The 22,033-nt window shown below is 39.4% G+C and overlaps 1 protein-coding gene across 2 annotated transcripts in view; it reads right to left on the reverse strand.

Moving 5' to 3' along the window:
- Positions 1–22,033, reverse strand: part of LOC131684849 (uncharacterized) — a 732,442-nt gene that overhangs the window by 229,046 nt on the left and 481,363 nt on the right. The window lies entirely within an intron of this gene.

A 22,033-nucleotide genomic window follows, 5' to 3' on the forward strand; every position in this document is an offset into this window, starting at 1 on the left:
ATCCTTTGAATATTCTTGAAGCTTAGTGCATCAAGTATGCAGAAGTTGCCTTAAAATTCATAGAACTTCTGTATCATTGGTCCCATTTTGTCAAATTTTACAAAATCAACTAATTTTTTGTGTTTATAGGTTTACGTACTGTTGAGTTCTACTGATCACACCCTTTCAAATGACATCCATTTTGATAATGATTTTCACTATTTTGTAGTAACCGACGGAAGCCATCTTTGTTTACAAAATTGCGCGAATCGTCAATTTCAATCTTCTTCTGTTTACCCGTTTTTAATTGACACCCACGCTGCGAAAGATTTTCACTATTTTGTGGAATACGGCTGCCGCCATCTTTGTTTTATAAAATAGCGTTAATCATCAAACTTCATCTTCTACTGTCCAGCCCTTTTTAAATGACATCTACATTGCGCAGTGGTCCAGAATTTTCAAGTTTAAAATGAAACTACACAACTTAGCTTTATTATGTCTATGGGAAAGTTTTTTGTAGTTTGTGAGTCCATTCTAAAACAGCTGTTAGAGTGGTTCTAATTTTACAAAAATCAAAAACTCATTCTATATAGAGTCATAATACTTTCAGTGAAGTTGTGGAAGGACAAATTAAAAGTTTGTTAAAGAAATATAATATCTTTTTCCCCCTTTTTATTGAAGACTATTGAGTCAATTTTTAGCTGTTGTAACGGCATTTAATAAGGAAAGGGACTAGAAGGTGTGGAGTATATTTTTCAATATTAAAAGCCATAGTACTCAAGGAAGAACAAGGAGTTGAAGGAAGAAAGTTTAGAAAAGCGTAGAACAGGCTCATATGAGCACGCCTAGAGTTTCCTGGCGACTTAACTCTTTGTCTTCTACCGCAGGGGTCAGGGTATTTCGGCATTTGAAATGCGAATCACCTGAGTCTGCTGCATGCCCGAATTAGCGTAAAGTGCTTCATGCTGTCGGAACCGACGTGCTTGTGCAGATTCTCCATTTTAAGACTTATGTTTAATTGAATATGCCGGAGAGATTAATTCGTAGATTTCTGTAGGAAGAAGGGCATTCCCATAAATTTTATCTACGGATCCGCAGATCCGTAGAAAACCCAGTTACACGATACGAGGCAAGTAGTTCTAATAACGTTCAACTTCTTAGCCGAGGCATACAACTTTGCAGCAAATTACGTCGAATATGAAACCGTCAAAACCAAGATCCCTGTGTATTGACTTATCCAGCTGCGTTGGTATTTTGCTGTTTGAATCGGGAGGAAAACAAATCGTTTACACGGTGAATTGTGAGGAAAACAACCCGCTTCTGGGCTTAAGGGGAGGGCGGTAGTATAAAAATGCGAGATCTTAGTGTGCGTATTTTAAACGTCAGATATCTCAATATGGATCTTGATCTAACGGAAATACGCCTACATGATCTGGCAGCTTCTACTAGAAATGGAATCCGTCTCTAACGACACTTGAAGAAACTTTTTCCCTGGCATCCCCAACGGGGCTTGAGTTGTGCGAATGCGGCTGAACCAACCCATACCGTCTTACTTGACTTTCGAGGGCAGATCATCCCGAGGTGTTAACCACCTAAAAGAACCCTATGCATACACCCACGTGCCACTTCTGTAACCAGACGGCACACTACGGTAAGCCATGCGTCCAAACAACTAAAGAAAGCTTATTTAACGTATGCGGAATGAAATTTGGACAACCCTTTCAGCATTAAAACAACCATACTGAACGTCATACTCTAGGCACACATATTTTAAACATCTAGTGGCAGCGTACGCCTAATCTGGCACCTAGCTATTATGCCAAAAAAAACTTTGGACTCAATGGCATACCTTTTGTACAAAAAAATGACAACCCTCCAAATGTACCACAACTTACAACCGACCTACCAAACAGCCTTCAACATCTGCTGATACACAACAAACTGCCCGCCTCCAAAAATAAATGTCGGACAAACAATATTCCACGGTATCCCCAAGCCAATAGTTAATATACTTAGGGAAGAAATAAAGAAGTTAGAAGACAGCTATACCAAAGTCACTCGAACCACACAAAAATAACTATGCATCTAACAGCGACAACCAAAGCTCCAGCGACGAAGACATAGACGAAAAACTGACCATTGCTCACCACCAAGAAAGAATATCAATACAAGAAGCGGAAAGCAGTGCGCCCAGGAGAACAGCAATAATACATGATTTTTTTCTGTTATCTTTTGAAATGTAATTTATTATTTTGGGATTGCATATTAAACAAACAAAAAAACAAAATTATTTTTTTGATTGGTGCACCCAACAAATAATTTTGTGGCCAAGCAATGCACATATAAATTCGTTTATGTAAAATATGAAAAAGTTTTTTAAAAACATTTTTTGAACAAATGCGATAAAATATTCGGTAACCGCCCTGCCTTACCAATTATTGAATGATTTTTTTTTCATATCAAGTACGCCAGAAATGATTGCAACGTTCAAAAATCATTCAAATACATGTTTTCTGACCCGTCGAAACTTAATACTCGCCATATTGAAATGCTAATTAGTTGATTTCTACATTTAAAATAAATTTAGCGTTCCATAAACAACACAAAAAAAAATTACCCGTGAAAACAAAATTCTTTTTTTGCGTCTTCCTATTATCTAGTTACTTTCACATTATTTCAATATCCAAACAGGGATTCAGAGCATAAACATTTCTAGAAAGAATTATGAACCTGTATTCACAACAAAATAATTCTTTTTGAGACACTCTAATGAGCAATAAAGGTTTTTAATAGGTTTTATAATCAAAAACGATGCAATGCACTAAAATCACTAAACAAAAATTCTAAGAAGAATTTCGACGAAATAAATATTTTTGAGCCACCCTCATGAATAGTTACTTAGTTCCAATATGTTTTAATATCCTAAACGAAGTCAGCGAATCAAAATTACATAAAAGCATCTTATTTGAACCGAAACGACAAAGTTTTGACTGTTGTAGTTCACCTTTTGTACTAAGCACTGTACCATGTTGTCATCGCTAAAGCTTGCTTAACTTCCTCATGCCCATGTTGTTTATAAACAACAACGTTTATAACTTTTGTTTTAGGAAAGATACCCTCACAAAAATAGGCAAAGCTAGTAACTGGAACTATTATCTTTCATTTAAACCCTTGCAGTTAAAAGTGTTATCCGTACAACTGAAGTCATCGCGATTATTCTGATAAGATACAGCAGGAGCAGTATTGCCAGGAACATTTTCAGTTAGCGGTGAAAAATTAAATTTTGATATATTTTTGTTATTAAAAATGCAATTTTTATTGAAAAATCCTTCAATTTAGACTTTCTTTTCCATGCATTGGGACTACTGTAAATTAAATTACTTTCACCATTTGAAGGTAAAATTTTTGCAGCTTCTATCACTGCAATAGAAATACAGTGGACACTTTACGATTTACGAACCAAACCGAAGGCTCGTAAATTGAGTTTGTTGAGCTTGAGCTTGTGCGACCCCCCCTGGCTGCTACTCCGTTATCGATCTGAACTAGCTCAAGTTGCACAGAGAATCAGTAGATAATTATGCTTGGGAGTAGCGAAACATCTCTCAATGTGCAACTTCTGGTAATCCTAAAGTGTTTATTGATCAATACCGGCGCCGGCCAGGCCTGAACGTAGATCGCGGAAGGAAAGGGAAGGAATGGTTAGTCCGATACTTGCTATTGCTGGAGGCCGTATATACTACTGAGAACTCCGTAAGTATCACGGGAGGCGGAATTTGTTAGTAAGAAGTTGGATTCTACTTCTTTTTTTACCGATGCCAGACAGGTGACTCCACTATCTGGACTAGATATCGATCCATCGCCTCATGGACCGGGGACCAACGGGTTTACTTCCCTTCCGAAGGAAGATGTGAGCACAGATTTTTTCACATCAGAAAAATCTCAACGACCTCGGCTGGAATTCAACCCAGGCCAACTGGAATAAGTGGCGGTCACGCTTACCACTTAATCTCCGGTGCCGTCTCGGGGGTTCGTAAATTGAATTTGTTAGCGAAAAAGTATTCCTTATTTGGGATTTAGCTCGTAAAAAAGTTTGCTTCGCATTCTTATAATTCGTCAGTTGAGCAACATTCTAGATTACCCTAGCAATATTTGTTATTTGTGAAACGAGCTTGACAAGTAGATGATGAAAATGGATGTATGGTGTCATTTTGGAATCCAAGAGCAATATTCTCAGTAATCCTAACAATATTGGTATTCTTAGAGCGGGCTTGACAAGTAGAGGATTAAAATGGATGTCTGAAACTTTTTAGAAATCCAAGATGGCAACTTCTGATTAAGAATATTCTCGATAACCTTAACAATATAGATATTTTTAGAACGGGCTTTTCAAGTAGATGACGAAAATGGATGTTTGGCGCCTACTTGAAATTGAACATGGCGATTTTCGGTTGAACAATATTCTCGATAACTCAACAATATGGGTATTTTTAACACGGGCTTGACAAGTGGATGATGAAAATGAATGTTTGGCGTCATTTTGAAATTGAAGATGGACACAACAGATTGAGCGAAACTATCGATAACTCTAACAATACGGGTTTTTTTTTATTGGAAAGGGATTGACAAGTAGATGGTGAAAATGGGCAATTCGAGCCATTTTGAAATCCAGCATGGCGACTTCCGACTGAGCAATATTCTCGGTAACCCTGATGATATGGGTATTTTGTAGAACGGGCTTGACAAGTAGAGGATTTAAATGGATATCTGGAACCTTTTAGAAATCGAAGATAGTGATTTGCAGTTGAGAATATTTTCGATAACCCTAACAATATAGGTATTTTTGGAACCAGCTTGACAAGTAGATAATAAAATAAATGGTTTGGCATAATTTTGAAATTAAAGAAGGCTACTTCCGCTTGAGCAATATTCTCGATAACCCTAACAATATGGGTATTGTTGAAACGGGCTTGACAGTTATTGTTGAAATGGGCTTAACGAGTAGAAGACAGAACTCGATGAGTGAAGTCATTTTGAAGACCAAAGTAGCAAATTTCGGATGAGCTAAATTTTCTTTAACCATATAATCACTAATAACTATCTATAACCTTTCTATAACTATCCTATTCTGAAAATGCCCATATTGTTGAGGTTATAGACAATTTATCTAAACCGGAAGTCGCCATCTTTGAGAATCATCGAATTTATCTAGCCCAGAAATCGCCATCTAGGATTTCAAAATGGCTGCATACATCGGTTTTCGTCATCTACTCGTCAACCCTATTCCGAAAATACTCAACTTTTATTGGTAACATTGGTAAGAATATGTCAAATTGTATACAACTTCATACTGTTCATTTTTTAGTTAATAGACGCTTTCACCTGAAGTATTTTAGGCATATATATCATTAACTGTGTTTTTACAAAAGATAATGAGTTGAAGTTTAGTGCTTCTGCTTCTCCACGTCGGTAGTAGGACCAACTGGTATCAGTTACTTATCATCTAACTGGCATCAAGTTTGAACTAGTTACTGATGAGTAAAACTCGAAACATTAAAAAAACTAAACCATAAATGATTTGGTCTCTGACAAAATGTCCGAAAACTTCTTAAAAACACCTACTAAAAACATTTAGTCAAAGTGTTTAGCTCCGATTTCGGCTCTTCAGAACCAAGGCACTTGACTCATGTACCATGTCCCAAAAGTGAAGAAGTTCTGTTTGCTGATGAGACGCAACTTGTAATCAGCAAACAAGCGAATGCGTAGCAAAATACTGATACTCCCTAAGAAGAAAATTAGTTTAAGCCTTTTCATGCTACGAAGTCGATACGCAAACACCTTGACTAATTATAATTAGGTTTTGTGCCCTTCATGCATACAGATCAAATCTTTTTTTTTCGTACGAGGTAATATGAACGAGATTTGATCCGATCATCCCAAGCAGGACGTTTGCTGGTATCACCAGGAAAAGCCAACATCATCACCGTTCGTTTTACACTCTGTAGCTGAAAATAGAACCACCGCAATCCCATAAAACGTGAAAGGACTCCACTTTTAAACATGAATAAATCCTTCAAATGCCAATGAATGTTTTGACGTTCGAATCCGCAGGGACGGCGACTAAACTGGACAACGCGAAGCTCGTGAATAGATGAGGAAAATTCATGGTGCTATATATTTCGGCGATACCCTGCTTGAAAAAAAAACTCGTCACGGGTCCTGGCGGAAGCGATTTTTCACCGTCGCATTTCCGCTTTGACTAAAAAAAAAGAATAGGAAAAGGTCGCAATTTTACATGGAAAGGAGCTACGCACGTCATCCCAGTTGTTGCTAACCTGATGGATAGATAGTCGAGTAATGCTTTCCGAGTGATTTATTCGTGTTGTCAGTTGGGACTTACTTTCAACGAGAACCACTGACAAAGTTCATTAGTTCACAAAGCACATTCCATTTTAACAACATTATTCAGACGTGTTTCCATATGTTCGTCCGAGGCTGCGTTAAAGGCACCTTAAATTTTACTTTCGAATGATTTTCTTAGATCATTTCCGTTCCCGGAACACAGCACACCGGTAGCAGTTGCAAAAACTTCTGTTTAATAGCAGTTATATCTGATTTCTGAACAATTTTTTCTTCTTCTCAGTATTCTATATTTAAAAACAGTTCCTCTCTAACGATAAGATTTTTACGACTTTCAACATCAATCACTACGAAGTGGAAATCGGTACCAACATGAAACTAGCCAAGCAAACAGATGCCAGTACCAAGAATGCACTTTTATTCCGCTATCGTTAAGTTTCTTTCACCGAAAAGAAGAAAATATGGCAGCCCAGGCAAGGTCGGAAAATAAAAGCCAAAAGTAGTTCAGCAGTGCACAGCAGAATTTTTTCTTCTTCGAGATAACGTATTTTACTTTTCTGCCCCAAGCCCACGCTCGTAAAAGCGAACACATTTTTCCGAGTTCGCCTTCCGTTCCTGCTGCGCTGCTTGCTGGATGTGGTGGTCGGTTTGGGTGGGTGGTTGAAAAATTCAGGGTGATTGATTGAAGCATCGATTCGTAGTGAAGGCGAATTCCCTTGGATGTAGCATAAGCATAGAAATGTATATATACCTTCTTGCAAGAAATATATTTGTTTTTTTTTTTTGGAAACGTCAATAACTACGATGGAAATCTTTCGACTTTTGACGTCCATGTTTGATACCTTGACACAGCTGAAGTTGATGACCGTGATGACTTCTGGTGGGATGTTAAGCCTATTTGTTAATTTTTCTGATGGTCTACAACACGTTGAGTTGCTTATGTAATCGGAAACAGTCACTGTACCCAAAACAGACACATATTGGAATTATTTCTGTGAGCGACTTTTCCCGTTTCCGAAACCAAATGGTATATTTCGTCAAACTCAAACGTCACTCATACCGGATTGCTTTTAGGTGTACCTAGTACACATTTGTCAAGACGACTGCAATAATATTAAGACATTTCGTTCATGCGAATACAATCTCATTACATTCCACGTCTTCATGCAACATCCGGCTGCGAAGCACAGCGAAAAGTCCCGAAATCAATATCAAATTGAACACAAATGGTATCATTTTTGAAAAGCTGATGCTCTTATTATGGTACATTATTCCACAATTCCGAATCCACTGTCTCCAAACGAGAACGAGAGAGTTCAGGGTTGGCACATTAACAATTTTTTTTACCAGGTTTGTTCACAGATTATTTTTTTATAGGTGGCTCATTTTTTTGGCAAATTTTGGAATTTTATATATTTTCACCAAATTTACCGTCGACGGTAAATATTTTTTTCACAGATTTAAATGTGGCATCCCTGACGAAAATACGAAGATGGAGAAATTGCCATTCTTTGAAATTGCATTCACACGAGGTCGGCGCGGGAAGAGCGGAGCTCTTCCGATATTGGCGTATGTATTGGGAAAAGCTGATGGAAAACCACCACCCATCGAACGAGCTCCGATCGTTATCCAGCCGCTACAAAGCTTCATCATTTCCTAATGGCACCGTGTAAGAATAGTAATAATAATAACAACAACAACGACAACAGAGTATAAGACGAGGCGAAGCAAATGATGATACTTTTGGAAAATCACTTTTTCTCGTGTCAGATAGGAAGCGCTGTTTCTACAATGATTCAAAAGAGGCTTGCAGTTTCCCGGAAGTTGTAGTATAAAGAGATTCTTCGTATTGGTGCTGTATCTTGCTGTAAAGGTGCAATGGAAAGTTTTTCTGCCTTTACGTTGGACACGTGGACGTGGCTTTCATTTACCATTTCAAATTCGATTTTGTTTTGTGGCGGAAATAATCTGTTTACGTGAATACAATCCGGACTGTTTCAGATGTCAGCATGATGATTGACAGAATATGTTTTCTTGATAGATAATTTAGGCGAAAGACGTAAACTAGTTTAAGAGGACTCTAAGCGACGACGGTTTCACTTTCCCCTCCGGATTGCCATATTGATGTGAAACCTGGTTCGATTCCCCCGATTCTTGATTCTTCGACCAGTCCCAAATCTTGAAACTTGCAAAAGATTATCAAGGACTTGACGAAACGCTTCTTCGCTGTGACAGAAATTACAAAGGTCCTTTGTAGCAATCGACATATTCAATCAGTCGGTCAAACAGGGTGGCCAACTCTATGCATTTTTCCGTAGATCTACGGATTTTTGTCCTTACTACGAATCCACGTGATAGCTCGTGGAATTTACGGAATTTTCGCTACTTCTTCAGAATTCAACGGAAGTTTAGTATTTGATTTTTTCAATCGAATTTCTATCATGTACACCCAATAATTGCTCTTCTTTGGACTGAATACCGGGTCATTTTTCATGCTATTCCTTAACACTGACATCAAGTAGACAATCATACATGTTTTGCTCGATTAGATTCCGAAATCAATCGTACCTGAATCGGTTGATGCATTAGAAAAGGAGTAAATGAGAATACCGAATAATATTTGAATTCAATATTTTTTCTGAAAAATAATTTTAGTATATTCAAATTAAATAGTTCGAAAACATACTTGCTCATTTGGAGTACTCGAATTCCTAGAATGCATGATGTGAGATTTCTCTTTCAAAGACAAATCTAGAAATGTAAACTTTTATATTAGTACACATTATTAATTAAATTAATTAACTAGCCAAGTCCCGGCCTTTTTCAACTACGTCTCGATCGGCAGACGACTCAGAACGAATGACTGCTTTTTACATTCGATAAGTAGTAGTAGCCTGGGCGATGATTTGTCACGCAGACTACAGAACTTGACTAGCTAGTGAAGGGGTGTGCAAGTAGCACCAACAAGAAATCTCCTCAGGCCTTCAGAAATCTATTTTTATCTTACATTTGGCCATCCTGCTTATCTCCGCCCCGGAGATAGCGTTGGACTTCCATTAATACAATTAAAACCTTTAATGACAACTCATCACGTTCCATTATCATCATGCGTCGAGGTAGTAACTCTCAAAGTACCGTTACTCTATTATTGAAATTCATTCTAACTTCTTTACAATGTCATAGAATCATTTTATCTCCTGCGGACAAATTATTCCCATCTATAGGGAACCATAGCAGGCACTCTCAAAGAACCGCTACCAAACGATATAAACAATCCTGTCTGCACACTATAACGTAAATCGTCGAATTAGATTTACGAATCAATGGTCCTCACTCGCATTAAACTGACCGCATTGAATCAATTGTGGTAACATCGTTCAACCAATCCTAATAAATCTTTTATGCAAGCGATCATGTTAAGAAAAAAACCTGTTGAAACGTTTAATCTCTGTTCTGTTCCATAAGTATTTCATATAATTTCACTATTACAGCATGCCACACTGGCGGAACTAACTCATACTAACGTCGTTGTATTACTAATAAACAACAGAAACCAATCCTTTTCGACCCGCCATCGAATAGCGAGCGGAAGAAATTTTGAATTAGGTAGCTCGCCAACAGTTTTATCCCAAAAATGATTACAGAGTTGATATACCCATTTTTGGCTAATTACCCAGTCGCGTGTATGGACTGTGAACTATCCCACTGAGACGTCCAAAAAATTGTTTCAAAATCGTTCAACACGGGTCCAACGATGGACGTTCGTTGAACGGTTATTTGGACGATGTCAAAATTGGTCCAACGAATGTCCTTCATTGGACGATTTTGAAACCAACCGTTCTTAGAGGGATGGTGTGAAGTGAACTGTGAACTGTCAATGCAAAAACCGTGCGGAGACAAATCAATCAAAACAAAACAGACACCAAAGAGAAATGGAAAAAAAGGATTGATTTGGGTTCAATTCGCGATCATTTTTATTCAAATGTTAGTTAAAATTCAGTGTCAATCGTTTCGTCGTCATCTTCGTTAACCTCAGGAAAACCGTCTTCGGGTGGTTGTCCCCAAGGTTTGATTTTGTCAGCTGCATATACGGACTCGAATGGCTTTTGTGTTACTTGTGTAGCTGGTGTATCTTTGATGACGTACCGGTCAGCTCCAAGCACTTTGTCGACAACGTATGGTCCGCGGTAACGAGGCATCAATTTCCTGGAACCGCCATCAGCTGGAGGTTCATATCGTAGGAGAACTAAATCTCCCTCACTATATGACTGGGGAGCTTTGTGTGACGAATTGTACCGTTCAGCTTGCTTCTGAGAGTTCCAAATCATCCGTTCGAGTGCCTGTTTTCTGACTTCTGGGAGAAGCTCCTTCTCTTCATCAATATAAACTTCATCACGTAGTGCATTGAGCAGTTTATTGTTCAGGACATTTCTTGGACGGTAGCCTAACAACACGACATGAGGACTTTCTCCTATAGTGCGGTTTTTCATGGCATTCATAGCCCACTGGACGGCTGGCAGATGTAAATCCCAATCACGCTCTTCTTTGCCCGAAGTGAAACACTTTAAAGCGTTGGTAGTGTATTGAAAGCATCTTTCAATTTGTCCGTTTCCCCTAGGTGTTTTGGCGGCGACGAGTGAGTGTTTAACATCGCTCATTTCACAAAATTCCGCAAATCCTTTTGATGTGAATGCAGCTCCTCTGTCAGTTACGATTATTTTGGGCATTCCAAAATATTGTGAAATTTCTTTCATAACGGAAATAGCACCCGTTGTACTACAGCTTTTCGTGGGATGCAGTACAATGAACCGAGTGAAGGCATCGATAATAGCAAGGACTTGTGTGTTCTGTCTTTTACTTTTGGGGAAAGGGCCGCAGTAGTCTGCATGTATTACCCAAAACGGAATGGGTTGTTTCAGATGAGTATGAATTTGAATTCGTGTTTCGTCAAATCCCCGCTTGTTAGATGCACACTCAATGCAGCATTTTACGTATTGTCTAATGAAGACATTCATGTTCTCGAACCAAAAGTCCTGGTTAATCAGTTCCGTAGTTTTTTCTATGCCAGGGTGGCCCATATCATCGTGCAACGATTTTACAATATAGAAACGCACCCTCGTAGGTACAACAAATTTGAGCCCATGTGGTGTAATACGAAATAGTCGTCCGTTAACCATTTTATAGTTTTTTATGATATCCTTTTCGATCGTTAATAGCCCTTCTAACATTTTTCTGATCTTACAAATTTTTCCGTCCTGCAATTGAAGTGCAGCTACCCAGTCGAAACAATCTACATTTATAGACATAATTTGTTCATTTTCTTGACTATTCCGCACAACGTTTCTGCTTAAGCTGTCGACATGATCCATTTGTCGTCCTAATCGACATTTTAGATCGAACGAATATTCCTGGATGGTCAACCACCAGCGTGCGATTCTAGGATTGAGTTCCTTCTTAGCCCGTGTTAAAGCCAACGACTGACAGTCTGTGTACACGACGAAGTGTTTGTTAAGTAGATAGTACCAAAATTTCTTGTGAGTCTCTACTACCGCCAACGCTTCTAATTCATAGCTGTGGTATCGGGATTCTGTATCCGTTGTTGCTCTACTGAAATACATTACTGGCTGTGCTTCACGTTTATCATTAATCTGGATAAGGATTCCTGCTAGTCCAAAACTACTTGCATCACAATGCACTTCATGTTCGAGGGAGTGATTGTACAATGCCAAAACCGGTCGTCGAGTTAAAGCGAATTTGAGATTTTCAAACGCAGCTTGCTCAGCTTCTCCCCAAACGAACTGTACCTTTCCAGTGAGTCGGGTAAGTGGTGCTGCAATTTGTCCGTAGTTGTGCACGAAGCGACGGAAATAACCCGTAAGACCTAAGAACTGTCTCACAGCTCGCGCATCAGTAGGAATGGGGAACTTTTCGATGGCCTCAGTTTTCGTTTCGCCTGGCGTTACGCCGCCTTCAGCAATACCGTGTCCAAGATACACAATCGATCTTTTGAATAATTCGCACTTACTCACTTTAAGGGTCATTCCCGACTTAGATACCTCGGCTAGGAAAAGCTCTAGCACTTCCAAATTTTCCTCTTCGGTTTCCGTGGCAATCACTACATCGTCCATGTAGAACGAAATACCTTTGTCTCTCAAAGGTTGAATGATTTTGCTCATGACTCTCCCGAAGACACTGACAGTTGGAAAGTCCAAATGGTACGCGTTTGTATTGGTATTGGCCGTCTGGTGTGACGAAGGCTGTGTACTTACGAGAATTTTCATCAACACCAATTTGCAAGTAACCATTCATCATATCGAGCAATGTGAATACGCGCTTCCCGCTCAAGTTATGAATCTCTTCTTCCACACGATTCGTAGGAAAGTACTCCTTTTGAACTATGGCGTTTAGCATGCGATAATCCACACACATTCGATAGTCTCCTGTGCGCTTAGGGACGATTACCACTGGGCTGGCGAACGCTGATGATGACTCCTCGACAATATCATTGTTCAAAAGGTTCCTTATTTCCTCCTGCAAGTATTTTCGCTGACCGTAGGCCACTCGATACGGCACATGCCTTACGATTTTATCCTCTTTCAACGTAATATTCATTGTTTCGATATCCGTGTAATCAATTTCGCTTAAGTCTACCGCGAAACAATGGCGATACCGATTAAGTAGGTCTAATAGTTTCGATGTCGAGTTAGGTAATGCGAAAGGTTCTACATTCAAATCGCCAATTGTCAACGGTGTCCTATCAGTTGTTATCGTGTCTACTTCGACGTTCATTACAACAGGGTCATCGGATCGGATGGTTATTGTATCAACAGTCTTCACAACGGATACCCCCTTTTTACGGAAAAAGTCATCTCCAACTAACATGTCGTACTTCATCGCATCATTAGGAACAATCAGAATCTTAATTTCATTGACGAAGTCATCTATTTGGACTGTTTCCGTCACCGCACCGATTGTTTTACACTCACCTCCAGCGAATCCTCGTAATATCGACGCATCGTTCTCGATATTTAGCTGAAGTTTTTTTGAAATCCGTTCCGTTAACAAGGTTCGATCACTACCCAAATCGATAAACGCGTTCACATGATATCCTTTGATGACAGCGAGCTTCGTGTAAACCACATTGTTTACATGGTGGTGCGGTTCAGTGCCACCCCGGAACGAAAATCCTTTCTTTGGGGGCATTTCCGTGCCAGATGATCTTCCGCCCGACAAATAAAACATTGCCTTTTGTGACTTAATGGGGTTGGAGTGGCACTTTTGAAGGAACCGGTGTTGGGTATGGATCTAACTGGAGTCTTGTTACGAGGTGTAGCATCCAAACGTGGTATGTATTCTGTTGATCTCCTGCCTGGTGTCCTGTTGAGATCAACTCGTCCGCTCGGACCGATATTACGTTTTTCGCCCTCTTTTGTCGCTCGTTCGACACGAATCAATGCGTTCAAAAATTGCGGCAACGTAACTGCAGGATCTTGTGCCATAACTGCACGAGTGGAGGCGTATGGGAGACCCTTAACCCATTATTGCCCAACCTACTATATATAGTAGGTGCAAAGAATAACTCCTATTACTTAAGGAATAACGCAGAACAGGCATTATCAATGAGTTAATATTGTTCATATACTCTTACAGAATACATTTAGAGAAGTTAGAGTGGTTAAACCGGTGTTTATGTTTTGCTTTTATTCAATTTTCCCTTAAGGGGTTACAAATATTTTTATGATGAAAAAAATCGAATTTTTGTAAATTAGATATTCTCAAACTACATACGCTGAGGAAAATTTTCTCAAAATTTCATTAAGATCGGAATACTAAAACTTGAGTTACAGCGATTCATAGACCGCTACCCATTGACCACTCGTAGGCGGTGCGTAGTATTTGATACGCTAGACCGTTGACTCGCTGCAGCGACAGTAAAACTCGATTATCTCGGAATTGTATTTTGTTGAAAAGTTCATTCGCGGCGACCACGATATCTCAGGAATTAATTAATCAATCAATCTGAAATTTTCACTGGTTGTTCCTTATTATATCAGCTATTCTTAGTAGGAAATTAATTTCACTGGAATGACCACATCATTTTTTCCAATCGGAAAACTCAATTTGTACTGCGTGCGAAAAATAAGTTGGGCAATAATGGGTTAATCAGATAGTTCTTAATGAGGTCATCCGATAATCTTATTTTTCGACCCAGGGCCACCGTTTCGTGAAAGTACGACTCTACTGACTGATCCGGTTTTCGCTTCAAATTTATCAATTTTTTGTGGATGCCAGCGGTCGTCAATGACAGTAGGAAAATTCTCCAGAAATCTCTCTCGGAAAATCTCCCAAGTACGAAGCTCTTGTTTGCAACCATCATACCAGAATTTGGCAGGCCCTTTCAATCGCATACAAGCGTACAGCATCGTTCGTCTAGGTTCCCATCCGAAAATCTCTGCCATAGAATCTATTTCATTGAGCCACTCTTCGGACGACTGATCGCGACTGCTGTCGGGATCGAACTCCGATATGATTACTTCCACTTCATTTGAGCGCATGGTGAGGCCCATCTCTTGAACTTCCACATTCCTCTGTAAACGAGGATTGGGGCGCGGCCGGTTCCACGAATTCATAATGACTATTGCCAGGAATACATTTGATTTATTATTTCAATTATTGTTGGTTGATTGTAGAAAACTCTGCCACTTACCGCAGTTAGTTCAATGTTTACCTACACAAGTGTTCACAAGAAAGAATAATGTTTTACGATTAGCGAATATAAATTAACCTGACGCCTATTAAGTAAACCCAATTTGCAACGTGGCGTCCGTTCCGATCAAGGAAAAAATTAACAATGGCGTTTTTTTCGAGAAAAGCGTTAATAGTGTGATATCTCGTGTTATCACTTACACATATATGGATAGTTCGGCACTTAACACACATTCACAGTCATTCTCTCATATACTCGCATTCATGGGCGCCCAAGTCATACATCTTACACACATCAACTTATTTTGGTTTAACTAAAACTATGATAAGCGTCTAACCGTGCAGTGACAAATATCTATGCATGGTCGTACGCACACATTTCTATGAATTCTAATGCGCACTTTCGACCAAATCATAGGCTTACCGGAGCGGCATCATTAAATCTTTTTCATGAAGGGTAGAGCGCCCTAAACTTACCACACTAATTAGGCGTAAGAGATCCCACTTCTGAAATGTAAACTTTTATATGTGTACACATTATTAATTAAATTAATGAACTAGCCAAGTCCCGGCCTTTTTCAACTACGTCTCGATCGGCAGACGACTCACAACGAATGACTGCTTTTTACATACGATAAGTAGAAGTAGCCTGGGCGATGATTTGTCACGCAGACTACAGAACTTGACTAGCTAGTGGAGGGGTGTGCAAGTAGCACCAACAAGAAATCTCCTCAGGCCTTCAGAAATCTATTTTTATCTTACAGAAAGTTGTCACGTCTCATTTCGAGCCATATGATCTTCTAGTTGCAAGCGTTGATAATGTCTCCCCTGCTAAGAAAATACATTAAATATTATCGGATCCTAGAAGTAACCTTGATTGAATTTCTAAATACTGCTACGATTGATCAAACCAAACCGAACCAAAATTACACAAACCACGTTATGCACCCATCAAAGACACATGCCAGCGCTATAATTAGCACTATGCGCGGAAGATGAATCAGCGCCCAGCACCCCCAAACCAAAAGCCAGTCCCATTCACATGATGATGCCAATGCCAATGACGGTGAGCGTATAATCGTGACCCGTATGTACAAGAGGCAAGGAAAAACAACTGATAACGAGCACCAAGACAGCCTTAACGATGATAAGTTTGACCTGAATGAAATATTGAGATATTTGAATGATTCTCGCGATGTCGCTGATGAGCAAACAAATGTCTCCTCACGCGATAGCAGGTTGCGTAGAAGAGATTCGGCGGACACTCAATAATGTTATTAAGCAGTTTTTCTATTGCGTTTTTTTGATAACTGAATTGACTTTGATCGTATTTTGTTTAATTACTTTAATGTTCTTTACTATTTCAACATGCAACAATATACTCTTGAAGTTTTTGAATTTTGAAATTTCCAATTAATCCTTTCATGCTCAACTTTTTTCTAGCGGTTATAGGGTTCTAATACTATTTTTGCTTGAATTTATTGTAGTCAAGAAACACGAAAAATCTATTTTGATCAAGGTATGTGTTTCTCGCACAGTGCTAGTAGCTGCTCTATTTCTACCTTCCGATACTCTATACAATTCTCCTATAATTTTTTATGGGATCATGTTGTTTGCCATAAGTTCATTCGGCATAATGTTCATTTGGCATAACATAAGCTGACACATACTTTCGTTTGGCATAATGGTCATTTGCCATAAACTAGTTGATAGCCCCTATGATGTTTGGGCAAACGAGCGGATCACAGGTTTGCTTGCAAGGGGCCGCCGCTTCCGACGGCGGGTCGGCGACCACCAAACCCGTATGGTCTCGCTTATACTACAAAGCCAATGGTTATGTTTGTAAGTAAATTCAGTTTAAGTAAATCGATCAAACGAGCAGTTCAACAGTTTGCTTACGAACTTACTTGGCATAAAGATTCAACGAAGTGCTCATGTTTGAAAGAAGAAGTCAACCCCAAAGTTTTGGTAAACCGGGAAACAAGTCTGCTTGCGAGGGCTATTTGGTGTACAAATTTAATGAACAGCTCATGCCTGAAATAAGGAGTCAACCATTAAGATTCTGGCAAATACATACATATATTTTTCAATAACGTAAGGGTTGATTCCTTTTTTGAGACATGAGCAATTCTATGAATTTATATACCAAATAGCCCTCGCAAGTAAAATTGTGATCCACTCGTTCGCCCGGTTTACTCAAGCTTAAGAGTTGATTCCTTCATTCAAATATGAGTAGTTTTTTGAATCTGTATACCAAAGAGCCCTTGACTTTGTCGTATAACCGAGACCAAGAACCCGAAGTGGTGCAAATCCGTTGAGGATCCGCCGGGCGACGTGGCCGCCCACCTGTCGTCGGAAGTGGCAACCCTCACAAGCAAACCTATGATCCACTCGTTTGCACGGGTTACTCAAACATAAGGGCTATCAACTAGTTCAAATCCGACGGAGCCGAGCGATGTCGGACAGCACCATACTACTACAGCTACTTTTTTGCGTCAATGCCTAATATAACAGAGATTTCAATGTATATTTCAAATCATACCAAATGAACACTATGCCACACGAAAGCATGTGACACCTGCTGGTATGCCAAATGAACATCATGCCAAACAAACTTATGTCAAACGACGTGCGCCCAATATTTACAATAGCTGTTGTAACGGTATTTAATTAGCAAGGGGCCGGAAAATGAAGTATATTTTACAATATTAAGAGCCATAGTACTCAAGGGAGAGCAAGAAGTTGAAGGAAGAAAGTTTAGAAAAGCGTGGAAAGGGTCATATGAGCAAGCTTAGAGTTTACCGGCGACTTAACCTTTTGTCCGCTACCGCAGGAGTCAGGATCTTTTGGCATTTGAAATGGGAGTCTACGGCATGTCCGGACGAGCGTAAAGTAACTTGGTACTTCATGCTGACCGGTAAATAAATTCGTTACAACAGTTAAAAATTGTCGCAAAAGGTCGTTAATGAAAATGGAGAAAAAGTATTTACAATTGCCCAATTGTATGGAAAAGATAACTGAGACAGTCGACATTGATAGGTTGCATCAGTTTTCAGAAATATTGTCAGACAACGAAGATATATCAAAATATCACTTTTCAGCATTAACTGAAACTGTCCCTGGCAGCACTGCTCCAGTGGAATCCAATCAGGTTTATTACAATAACTTGGTTCTGCGATTAATACCTGCAACTATTAGGGACCAATTGAAAGGTTACAGCCCAACTTACTAATATTACTAGTTTTTACGAGTAAATCATATATAAACCAACGTATAGCAGTATAAAACCACTATTGTTCGTAAACAATGTGGGCATGAAAGAGTTAAAGGTAATTGTTCGGTTATTGCAGTTGGCTGCCTAGAATCCATCTATTCAGATAAAGCTGATTTTTGGTTAAATATTTCTATATGTTAGAGGAGACCCTAGGGACCCCATTGCGCCCTAAAAATCAGTCTTCCCATATACCCATCGCACACAATGGTCGCTCTGGTTCTGTGCTCATATTAAACCCACAATTTTTGTACGAGCTCAAACATGCTATTTCGTACCTAAACACGTGCACATGTTCGCCTGCACAACTGAACCCAATGTACGTACACGGTGTGTGTGTACACATAGGTTCGTAGCACCAGTTTTCTTTTTCTCGTTCTCATCATCACTAGCGTAGGCTCTTTTTGCCTTGTGCAAATCGTTCTCGTATACGCACCCGGTTGTACGTACACGGGTGTTTGATCTGGAGTTTGTACACCGTTCGCTTGGGTTTGATGTTCGAGGTGCACCTGTACATCGAGACGAAGCATCTTTGAGATGGAACGCGTGTACGAAATTTTGTGCACGGGTACAAAATTGTCGATGTTAATGGACAGTCTGCTAAAAAGTGACAGTGTAGTGCAGACTGATGATCGATGATTTCAAAAGATTATTCTAGCTTGAGCTTGAGCTTGTGCGACCACCCCTGGCTGCTACTCCGTTATCGATCTGGACTAGTTGAAGTTGCACAGGGAATCAGCAGATAATTATGCTTGGGAGTAGCGAAACATCTTTCAATGAGCAACTCCTGGTAATCCTAAAGTGCTTATTGATCAATATCGGCGCCGGCCAGGCTCGAATGTAGATCGCGGAAGGAAAGGGAAGGAATTGTTAGTCCGATACTTGCTTTTGCTAGAGACCGTATATACTACTGCGCACTCCACAAGTATCACGGGAGGAGGATATTTGTTAGTAAGTATAGGAGTTGGATTCCACTTCTTCTTTATCGACGCCAGAGAGGTGACTTCACTATCTGGACGAGATATCGATCCATCAACTCATGGACCGGGGACCAACGGCTTTTACTTCCCTTCCGAAGTAAGACGTGACCACAGATTTTTTCATCTCAACGACCTCGGCTGGAATTGATCCCAGGCCAACTGGAAACAGTGGCGGTCACGCTTACCACTTAACCACCGGCACCGTCGATTGATGATTTCAAAAGATTATTCGAATCGGAAAGTAGGTGAGGATTAGTCAAAAATGAGTTAGGATAAGTGTGCTATATCCAGGTACACACTAAAATACTGTTCAAAAGTCGAACTGAAAAAGTAAACTGTCCCATTCATTCTCATTTATTCACATCAAATTGCGTTGTTATCGAATCTAAATTGGATAGAAGAATAAATAACAAACCTGTTTGAGTTGCACGACAAAAAAATCAACTGCAAATACTTCTAATTATAAAATATCTAAAATTATTGCAAATTTCATCATTCATAACAACACAAATGGATCAGAAAAGTGGTCAGTAATGCCGTACAAAGTTTCTGGAGTTCAACCAATCCTGCAACTGAAGTTAAACTTTTAGTTGAAATTCGAAAGCGCAGGAAATTCATTGTGGATCATTTATTTCCAAGACCAGCACCTGTTTTCTTCGACATTGTGTCAACACTTTCTCGAGCTGTTTTATTTGGCGGCCTCTCAAGAGAAATTTTTTAACCTGTATAAGGAATCTTATCTGCCTATAGTTTTTATAAGGAGTGACAGATTACCCCACATAGAAACTGTCAGAATCGTACTCTCCTTGAGCTAAAAGAGCATAAAGATATGTCGTGGTGAGTGGCGTAGCTCTCTTTAGTATTTCTGCGGAAACGAGTGCTTGGGAAGTCCGTTAAAATTCTCATGATTCTCCACAAACTTGCTGCTCCGGGCCTTATTGCCGCAATGACCCATTTACGTGTGTTTAGTGCAGATAACCTACAAATAACCGAACAGACTGACGAACCTTGTCGCACCGACTTCCCGGCTGTCCTGTTAAACGTTACCCGATATAAGTTTGAAGATAGATACAGTTTTGACGCGCTTGCCATTCAAATCTCACTGAAGAAAGGGGTCATTGAAACATTGAATCCCTTTACATCACGCATGATCAATTCGAATCGGTGACCACACCGTCAATCTCAACTATATGAACGGACATGTAGACACGGTAATTCTTCGTAAAAGACTTGACTCTCGAGATATCTGTCGCGGTTGAATATTTTTCCATCAGTTTTTAAAAGGTTTAGAATACGGGTTATTCTTTTCTGCAAGAAGATCAGATATGGTCCGAACGGGTTCAATATGTATTATTATTAGAGTGGGACACGGTTGTATGGAAAAATAAAATTTTGCTCTGAGTAACTTTTTGGGTTCCAATTAGCTCCCAGAACACCTCTGCAAATTTTGAGATCGTTCGGTGAAACTATATTTTTGCGCCCACGGTTTAAAGTTTACATTGGATTTCGTATGGAAAAATCGTCTTTTGCAAAATAATTCGTCCAAGAGTCGCCCGTTACCTCCTAAAAATAAATTCATGTCTGATTTTCATAGGAAATTTGTTAAGGAAACAAAGTCTAGAAGACCGCGAAATGATCTGGTGCTTGTGGAAAAAGTCATTAAGCAAAAACCGATTGATGTCCTGATGATTGATGAAAATTTCACTTTTCATGGGATCACTGCTGCTGACGGTCGAATTATATACAAAAATTTTAACTTTCTCTAATGATGTACAAAAGAAGCCTCAATTTATCCCTCAAAACTCTTGCTAAGTGGCCAAACAGTATAGATAATTGAGTAAGACACATTAAGAGAAGATCAAAAACAAATTGCATATAATTGGACAACCAACAGCAGTGGTGCTAGAAAAAATGAATATTTTATCAATCGTCAGAGCATCAATCGGTTTTAGCTTAATAACTTTTTTCGAGAGTTTTCGAGACTTTGTTTCTTCGTTAAATTTCCTATAAATGCCACATAACGGTTTATTTTTAGGAAGCAATGGGCGACTCCGGGGGGAATTATTTCGTGAAAGTTAATTTTTCCATATAAAATCCCATGTAAACTTTAAACAGTGGGCGCAAAAATATAGTTTCAAGGATCGAGCTAAGAATTTGCATAGTTGTTCTAGGACTCAAATGATACCTAGAAAGTTGCTCGGGGCTGGAATGTAATTTTTGTCCCACCCTAATGATTATTGAAAGGAAAGTCGGAGTCTTCGACAACCATGGTGCCATTCATTGTGCCTTAAGCAGGGTCTTTTTCAGAATCTATTTATGCGCGTGCCTAGAGCCCTGTGCAAAGTGGAAACTTAAACACAGACTAACAGCCATAACACTCGAAAGCAATGCTTCGCCCTCTTTAGCGTTCATTTTAGATATTAAAAATTTGTAGTTGGGACTGTGGCCACAATTGCAATTATGGCGTCACTGACATATGAACAAGTACATGGGGGATAGACCACTAGTGAAAAATTGTTCCCAAATTGTTTAAGACCGTGAATAAAAGGTGGAGCTAGTGTTCTGAGAAACTTTCCAGATCGATGTTTTTTGAGCGAATTCCATCATAGTGTTATGTCTGCTAGTCTGTGACTTAAAGCAGACAAGAAAGAGACATAAATTACAGGAGATAAAAAAAAATCGAAAGACGAGACAGGAGATAGTATAGCATAAATGTGGTTTAAAACTTTTTAGTGGTATC

This window comes from Topomyia yanbarensis, chromosome 2, assembly GCF_030247195.1.
Source record: "Topomyia yanbarensis strain Yona2022 chromosome 2, ASM3024719v1, whole genome shotgun sequence".
NCBI lineage: Eukaryota > Metazoa > Arthropoda > Insecta > Diptera > Culicidae > Topomyia > Topomyia yanbarensis.